Genomic DNA, 9,852 nt, shown 5'->3' on the forward strand with positions numbered 1-9,852 from the left:
ACCTGGCCCGAGTCAGGCATATTGAACTGAAGTATCAGGGCATGCAGGTTTAACCAGCCTTTAAACCAGGTTTTAGCAGTTGTAATAGAGGAAGCAACGATTGTTGTAGTAGTCCTAGTCCAGACCAGAACAATGCTTCTTAGCATAGAGGGCAGGGACAGTATCAGGAACTAGTCATCTACAATATACATCTGGTTTGTAAATCGGTTTGGCTGTATCCCTTGTGATTGAGGCAGCATGCAGATACCTTTTTTAAAACAATGGTAACAATATTCTTGTTCTTGTTACGACTAGTACGCTGCACAATGACATTAACGTCTAAGACGTTAATGTCATTGTGCAGCGTATAATTCTTCGTTATCAAGTGAATAACAGACGGTGTTGAAATGGTAGGATGGTCGCTTGAGTCCACCCTTAAAAGGTTTATTTAGTCCTTAGATTCTGCACCACAGCCCTAAATCCTCCAACAGACGCACCTGCAGAGGACAATATAAAAGCTCTGGTCCCGTCAGACCGACCACAAACCTCAAGGCGTCTCTCCGCTGTAGACATCCGGAGAAGCGCCGGTGCCAGTGTCCAGAAACAACCAGAGAGACCCAGAAGATGAAGACCTGCCTCAGCCTCCTGCCAGGCTCTGCCAGGCTCAACCTCTTGTGGGGGAGGACAGTGTAGACGACGTCCTAGGAGACGATGAGGACATGGACATCAGCACCAGGATTCTGATCTCCAACAACAGTGAGGTCCTGCTGGAGGGAGACTTGCTTCTCCCAACAAACCAGAAACGCCATGATGTGTTTTTAGAAACAACTGCCTGTGGAGAAAGTCCACTCCAACGGCCTGGTGACCGTTCCCTACACAGTGAGCAGAGCCTACACCTCCGCCGAGAGGTCAAGGATTTTGAGCGCCATGCAGTCCTTCCACCGCGCCACCTGCGTCCGCTTGGTGCCCCAGCCGGAACCAGTACGACCACGTCAGCGTTGAGAGCGGAGGTGGATGCTACTCCTCTCTGGGCAGGAGGCAGGCAGGCAGGTCCTCTCTCTCTCTCCAGAGATCGGGATGCATGCACTTTGGGATCATCGTGCAGCACGAGCTGAACCACGCTCTGGGCTTCAACCACGAGCAGACCCGGAGTGACCGCGACCGCTACGTCAGGATCAACTGGAGGAACGTCGATCGACGCAGCGCCCACAACTTCAACAGGCAGAGCACCAACAGCCTGAACACGCCCCTACCTACGACTACAGCTCCATCATGCACTACGGCAGGACGGCCTTCTCCCTTAACGGACGGGGACAGCATCACCCCCATCCCAAACTCCCGTGTTCAGATCGGCCAGAGGAGGGGAATGACCCCGAATGACATCCTGAGGATCAAGCGACTCTGGCCATTTCTCAATACCAGGTACGCGGACTACGTTCTCTCGGACTTGGAAGTACGTACTTGGCAAGTCCGGACTTTCAAGTACAGACTTCCGAGAACGCGAGTACGCACTCTGCAATTGGAACAGCAGCGGACTCGATGATGCATTCTGGGATATTTAACGGTCCCAAGTCCACACGAGTCACCTCCGATGCGTCCTCGGTAGAACGGCCTCATCGAGAACGCATCGAGAACACTTCCGGATTTTACGACAGTACTCGCGTTCTCGCGTACTTGGAATTGGGACAGTGCTTGGGCTACCACTGATGACGTTTACCGAGAACGCAAGTACACGAGTACGCACGAGAACGCGAATTGAGAAACGGCTTCTATCTCTGCTGAGACCAGCCACCGGCCGCCCGCAAATATCAAGTTGATTGTTGTCACATGCTGGCTCTATAGCATGAAACATGAGGGATGGGGGAGACCACGCCGTTTTACAATAATAAAGAATTTATTATAGTAAGAAGATAATTTTAACAGAGAATTAAATTGAATAAAGATAAAGAAGTGTGGTGTAAGTCAGTTAAATGGAAGTAACCAAAAGTGTCGCAAAGTCAAGTCTATGTGTAACCAAACGAAGGACAAAGAAAACCAACACGCCGGGAGGAGGGAGCAGCCCCGACTGTTGTGAAAGCAGGGCTTTTATCCTGCTGCCAATCAGGCACACCTGAACTGCATCACCTATTAAGGGAGAGAGAGAGGACAGGCAAACCAAACAGCCAGGGTGGAGTCAAAGCAAGGGTGGAGTCAACGACTCACCAGGGTCGTCACATTGTTGTTTTCCAAACTATGTTCTCCTGATGTGTGTTATTAAAAAATGTCGCTTCACTGCAATTCATTGTGTTAATTGTGTAATTGTGTTGTCATTTTCTCTTTTATTTTGGGTGGTTATCAACATGAACCTCCGTTTATGAACCCTTCATGTTGAACAGCTTTATGTAAACATCTTTGATGAAATTGACCTATTACCGTGTCCACCACGAGATGATGTTGTGCTTCTAATCACACAGACTACAAGATGATCAAGTGACTCTAATTACATACTAGTCGGAACAAGAACAAGAATATTGTTACCATCGTTTTAAAAAAGGTATCTGCATGCTGCCTCAATCACAAGGGATACAGCCAAACCGATTTACAAACCAGATGTATATTGTAGATGACTAGTTCCTGATACTGTCCCTGCCCTCTATGCTAAGAAGCATTGTTCTGGTCTGGACTAGGACTACTACAACAATCGTTGCTTCCTCTATTACAACTGCTAAAACCACTTGCATCCCCCAGAATAGGCGATGTCTCCATTGGGCCTTCGTGTTATAAAATGATTAGTTCATTCTAAGAGGGAACACTTGAATGATGGATCCTATCACCGCTGCTCCCCAAGGCTGGGTTTTCCATCATGGTAAACTAACTTCATAGACCTATAATTATTGCTCTCTGTTAAATGTGTATTGATCATTCACCTCAATAGTGCTAAAAGCCAATGTTTACTTTGCACTGTGGTACGTGAATTGAGGTTGCTTATGACGACACGACGGCGTGCAGACGTATCGCAACCGTTTTGTTTTGGATAACAACTTCATCAAAAGAGTGATAGCACACCTTTTCTTAAAAAACAGGGAAATTCCGAAACATGTCTGTGTAAAAGATGCACACCCACATATAATAATCCCCCTTATCAGCAAACTGCCAGTCGTTGGCAGTTTGGGGGAGCATTTCATGTACAACGTCACTCATTATAACGCTCCTACAAAACGTAAACTAAGAAAGTATCACGAATGGGAATAACACACCCCACTCCTCCAGGCCCGGTTCCAGAACAGAATGCCTTGGGGTACATCTGAGATTACAGGGGGTGCACCAGTACTACAGTAAAACCAGCTACCCAGCTTCAGTTCAGACTTCGCTTTTTACACTAGGCCTTTCTACCAGTAGATAGACAAGCACTTCTGGGTAGTTGTACTGACATGTTGGGACAAAAACATTTACTGTGCTTAAAAGATGGTATCACCTCATGTCTTGTGATGTGGAGAACATTTCAGCTGCAACGTTAGCTTATTGATATCCAAGCTTTGGATATGAGAATGAATTAATAATGGTTAAATTAAATCAAATTTGAAAAGGCTCAAGCAGCACTGTAGCCTTGTGAGACCAAATAATTTAACAACATAAACATAAAACATAAAACATGCTCTGTATTTCTATAAGTGAACCACTAAATGTCACAAAATAATTTTACATTATCATTCACAAGATAATGCTTGAAATATATCACTTCATGTCTAATACATCTAGATTATATGGAACCTTTTGAATTAAATTACAAAAAAATTGCTTTTCCCTGATATTCTAATATTATGAGATGCACCTTTATGTGAACCACTTAATGTCAATAAGTGCTTATTCTGCTGCCCAAAACTTTTAATGCTGACAGATAAAACCCAATTAGGAATGTTATTTTCACAAAAAGTAATCAGTAATACATAGTGCCTTTCTTAAAGTTCACAAGATTGTAAATAAATACAATCAAAACACAATTGGCAAATATGGGTTCTTATGAACAACACAGTGGCGCCGGCAAAGGCTGCTTGTCCGGGAGTGAGAGCGGCGCCGGCAAAGGCAGCGAGTCGGGCAGGATTGAGCTAGCGTTGCTAGTGCTAGTGTTCACAACGGTTATACTGTCTGATGTATTGGATTCTTTTGCGGTGTTCTTTTTTATTTTCGGATATCCATTGTAAATGCCTAATTGTTGCTGCCGAAGAAGTTTAATGTCACTGACGTGCGCGCCGCCGGACGGGGCGCAGTTCACGCGCACCTGTCATAATAATAATAACGTTCTTATCGGTTTAGTGAACAAAATAAGGTAACACTTTACAATAACCATAGTTTATAAATGGTAAATAGACCATTTATAAATGGTTAATAGACCATTTATAATGATAGTTAAATATTAATAAATGGTCTATTTACCATTTATGATTGGTCTTGCTGTTTATAAATGATGATTAAACATTAGTAAACTTAGTAAACTATCTGTTTACCTATTATAAATGGTCTATTTAACCATTTATAAATGGTCTATTTACCATTATAATTGGTCTATAAGCTGTTAACCATTTATAAATGGTCTATTAACCATTTATAAATGGTCTATTTACCATTTATAAACTATGGTTATTGTAAAGTGTTACCATGCATGCTTATGCACCCCTGTAGAACCGGGCCTGCACTCCTCACTAGTAATCAGGCATTCTTTGTATTTAATTAAAAACGTGATCTCTCCAGAGCCGGGCTACTGTAGAAACATGTGGCTAAAACATGGTGGCTTGAATATAAGAGGACTCTCTCCCAATATTTAGATATAAAGGGCTCATTCTAAGGTGACGAAAACACAATGCTTTATATTTTCACGGCACTATACACTCATTTTAACTTAATACTTAGGAATATTGTATTCCATTTCTGCCAAGCCCTTTCTGCTGGATGCCACAAGATTACACACATTGCACCTTTAATATTGTGATCAGAGTCACAAAATACAACTACATAATTCAAATTGCGGGGCGGTTTTTCACTCTCAGATTAATACCTCTTTGTTATTGGCCCATCCCAAGGAAACTGAGATACAATCAAATACATTGATTCTTATTTATACCCGGAAAACAATTAGACACATCCATAGACACATTCAACACAATGACAATTTACTACGCCAGGCAGTAGGGGATGCCTTAGTAACAGCCTTAGTAACAGAGACACTTTCAAGCCCCTTCTGTAGTCAGCCAGCCAACATGAGCTAATGCTTTACTGAGTTCATGGGATTTCCCAATCAGAATATATGCATTAATATTTCATGGAGAGAATTTGTTACTACGTCTGCAAACTTAACATGCATTTTTAATCTAGTAGCGCCGTGGGTTTATCAATGGCGAGGTAATATCACAGTGATTAGGCATTTTAGATTGGAGCACATTGTGCTGGCATGTTCATTTGGTCATGTCTAAAAGGTCTATCTGTTGGGTAGCTCGGTCATAACTAACTGTAGTGTAATACTTCTATTGCTATCAATTCATCATCTATCATTTAATAATAACCAACCTTTTGCGTTGATAATTACATTATAACCAGCATGGTGATTGCATCGTCAAAAGTCTCTTTTGTCAAAAGTGTGAATAGCGAGTAAAAAAAACATGCATACCAATGCGCAAACGATATGTTTAGAGGGCAGGTCTTGCTTTTCATTCATAATTCATCTCAGACACTTTTTTGATGATCAATATGTCAATGTTCAGCAGATACCAACCATCGCTTACTCAGCTTCAAGCGACGGTAAATCAAACTTAACTCAAAGAGAATTTGCCATGGGGAATATATACCAGTCCAAGAATAAAAACTTGTATGCTATTTATTTTGTGAAAAAGTTACTTTCAGAATCCAAAACGACTTGAATACAACAGAATCCTATAGCGACCAGGCAGAAGGAGAGCTTTACTTTATATTTCACGTGAGATTTACAAAACTGAATAAATAATGTACACATCACAAAAAATACTGTTAGCAGATTCTGACTGGAAAAATACTTTTCCGTTGACATTTGGCAACTGCGTCCACACATTTCATAAGCGTTTTTTTAAGCTGGTTTTTCACTGCGTCAGTTAAGCAGCCAGGGGAAGTGGGCGGTGAGGTTGTCGTTACGAGGATGACTTATTTCAGGAAGATTTTATCGTTTAGTATTTTGAAGTTCTTTATTTTTTGCTGTCTCGCTATAAGTGCTAGTACGCTATGAGTCATGGGGTTATTTTATCTCAGGTGAGCTTGCGGTGAACGGCCGCCACAGCTCTCCCCGCTAGGATTCTCCCTGGCCGTGGTGTGCAGCAGGATATGGGACTCATCCATCCCACCTGTCCTTGTTTGCTGAAGGTCATTACAGCATTTAGCAGGCTCTACATTTCTTTAACGGGGTAGAGGGGAGTGAGAACATAAACTCACCCAGCTCCTGACAATTTTAAGCCATCAACGTCCCGGACAGTTTCATAGTGAGAAAAATGTGTAAATGTGTTCTGCTGTAAACGTGTTAATGAAACGTAGCCCTCAATTTAATTTTACCGTTGACAATTATAGCTTTAAACCTTGTTGAAATGTGTGAGGTTTAGAAGCATCACACACACACACACACACACACACACACACACACACTGGGACATCACACCCTGCTCCTTAGGTTAGGATTTTTATTGCTTTATTCATTATTTTATTTTATCATAGTCACGTTTACTGCCACACCCCGTGGCTGCAATACTTAAACGTCAGAACCATATCAGAGATTTCGTTTTTTCCCTGTAGATAAAACACTACAACGTTTAGATTCCTCAACTGATTTCACTGAGTTGGTTTTATATTCACATTAAATCATATATTATACATATAATGTAAAACATATGTACGCATCCTTTTTTTTTTTTTTTACACCACGTAGATCGTAAACCCTTGAATAGAAAATGAAGTGTTAGAATGGGTTGAGAACTGAACCGTTTAAGTGCTTAAAACTGCAGCGCCCCTGTTAACTTGTGTTAGTTTACCTCTCAGATAGGGCAGTGATTCTATACGATGTCGAGGCCATGCAGCGTAGCGTCTACGTGTGCCTTGTGTCTCATAACTCCTCGTCTCAGATAACTTAGCTTGTTTCCCGCCTCTCGTCATTGTCTGCCCTGCCCTCTCTCATTATCTTTCCCCTGATTACCCTCATTATCCTCTCTTTACTGGTGTTTCAGCCTGTGTGTTTCCCCTTCCCCTCTGTCTGCCAGTCAGCCATTGCAGCTTCCTCTTGTGTTGAGTGTTTTCCCCCGGGGTTGAGATTTCCGCTTCTTCTACCTGATGTCACCTTTCTCTTCTCCATGTCTGATTGCTCGGCTGATCCCCCGACCTGTTCACCCGTAACGCGGAACCATTTCTCTAGTAAAGACTTGTTTTTGGATCAAGATTGTGTGTGTCTATTGATTCCTCTCTCGGTGCTTACCGGAGCCGCTCCAGTCAAGCCCCCTCCCTCTGTGCTCGCTGCTCTATGAGCGCTGGGGAAACAGATTGGAGCCTGGGCTACGGCCCAGTAACCCGACTCTCGCCAGATGAATTTCGTCCCGCCTGGCTCCGCTCGTCCATCTGGGATCGCTCCGTTGAAGAGGTGCTTTAGAGGGCTGGGCCTTATCAAAAATCCTTGCATATAATTGGATGAACCACTTGTCCGTCATCTTTATTGACGTGCCGCTTCAACCACTCACATCGAAACCAACCCCGTTGGTCGATGCTTGCTCCCTCGACGCGAGCCGTCTGAATCGAAACAGTCGCTTCTCTCCGCTACGTCACGTCTATGAAAATCCCGCCCGGCGGTCCTGATTGGATCTACCATTTTCCGGTAGTCCCCAAATACCTCCCGACGGAGGAGCGATCCCAGATGGATGAGTGGAGCCAGGCGGAACCAAATTCATCTGGCCAGAGTCAGGTTAATGGCCCAGTGGACCAGGAATTCTCCTGTTTGGCTTCCCTGGAGCACTTGGTGGACCACCCCCCAGAAATCCTACCGCATCCCCCCGTGAGCCCGAGCGCTTATGGGTCGGCGCCAGGGCAGAAATAAGCGACTAGCCGCGTTCAAGATGAAGTAAAAAAATAGGGGAATATAGCATATTTATCCTGGAGCTCATGGACTAAGGGAGACTATGAATGGACAATAAAGAATATAAATATTTCATACATACGGTATATATAAAGTAGAGGTGTGTCGGTGATGATGTACATAACTAGCAGGTGACCGCAGCACGTGTAGGGGTCTTCACGTGACCAATAGGATCAATACGATCGGGGGTTTGCATGCATGCGCCAGTGTATGTTCAAAAACACAAATATTTACAGGAGGACAATAACCAGAAAACGACCCCGTTGAGTCCTATTGTCAACGCATCGACGGAGCACCGCACCTCGTGCGTGATGCCCGCTGAGTCCTTCAGGTGCAGATACCAGGCCCCTTTCTACCCCGCGGGGTGTAGATCGAGGGGCTGGTTTACAGGGTCAAGCCCCCCCCTGGATGGTGGTTGTCGGGTTGGTGGACTGAGGGACTGGGGGGGGGGGGGGGGGGGTGATCCTGAGGGAAGACCACCACGGGTCTCTAGTAACAATACTGTGGATCCACACCGCCTCCGTCATCCGGGACTTCTTCTTGCTATTGTCTTGTTATTGCGTCATCTTGCCAATGGTTACACCAGCCTTACTACACGCACACGCACGCACACGCACGCACGTGCACACACACACACACACACACACACACACACACACACACACACACACACACACACACACACCATCTAGCATTCTAGTCTGTTAATCTTTCATTATTACGGAATTCACCTTCCAATAACACCATTTAACTAATCATTTACCACTCAACGTGATCATTATTGTAACAGAAAGTCCGTTCGGGAATCTTTTTGTGAAACCTATTGTGATTCAGGGGTTTGCCCAAGATAGTGCGTATTTAAATCACTTCTCAAGCGGAACTAACACCTGCAAAACACAGAAGGAAAAAAAAGTACTAAATCCTATATGCTGACGCTCGATTAGAACATGATGACGCGGTCATACGCGGTTGAGCTGATGTGAGATGCAATGTGGGACAGCAAGTTGGAACTACATCGTGTAGCCTAACCGACAACTTTCTTCAATCGAACTTGACACTTGTTCGTTTCAGTCCAAGAAAATATCAGACCGCCTATTGAGTTGTAGTTCCGCTTCATCAAAGTGACAATTGGTGTTGCAACCACATGGCCCAGCCGTGTGTGTGTGTGTGTGTGTGTGTGTGTGTGTGTGTGTGTGTGTGCGCGTGTGTGTGTGTGTGTGTGTGTGTGTGTGTGTGTGTGTGCGTGTGTGTGTGTGTGTGTGTGTGTGTGTGTGTGTGTGCGTGCGTGTGCGTGTGCGTGTGCGTTGTGTGTTTGTGGTTGAGACGTTGAGCGTTGTTTGTGTGATTGACATTGATGATATCCCGGTCCGGGTAAAGATTACTGGTAACCTCTTTCTGCCCCGCTGGTACCACGTGACCGCTCGGGTCCTGATGCTGCTGTCACCAGGGGTTGTGTGCGAGAAGCTCATTGGGGCCACGTGCAAGTCGCGTAAACGGGCGCGTAGCCGCCATGGTTGGAACCCCCCCCCCCCACACACACACCCTCCCCTTTTTTTCTCTGCCAGTGAAAAGCCCCGCTTCGCTAGGGCAGGCCGAGGTAGCATCTCGCAGCTCGGCTGTGAAACACGGAAACTCGTGTCTACAAAACGATGTAGGCTCCACAGCGAGGACGGAGGAGAGCAGGAGGACACACACACACACACACACACACACACACACACACACACACACACACACACACACACACACACACACACACACAC

General features: G+C 44.7%; 1 pseudogene across 1 annotated transcript; it reads left to right on the plus strand.

Moving 5' to 3' along the window:
* Positions 1–603: 603 nt before the first annotated feature.
* LOC311371004 (high choriolytic enzyme 1 pseudogene) lies at positions 604–9,578 on the plus strand (annotated as a pseudogene). Its single transcript has 2 exons — positions 604–1,432; positions 9,467–9,578. The product of its transcript is annotated as a high choriolytic enzyme 1 pseudogene (transcript).
* The last annotated feature ends 274 nt before the right edge of the window (positions 9,579–9,852 follow it).

This window comes from Micromesistius poutassou (genome assembly GCF_964030765.1).
Source record: "Micromesistius poutassou genome assembly, contig: SCAFFOLD_6048, whole genome shotgun sequence".
Lineage (NCBI taxonomy): Eukaryota > Metazoa > Chordata > Actinopteri > Gadiformes > Gadidae > Micromesistius > Micromesistius poutassou.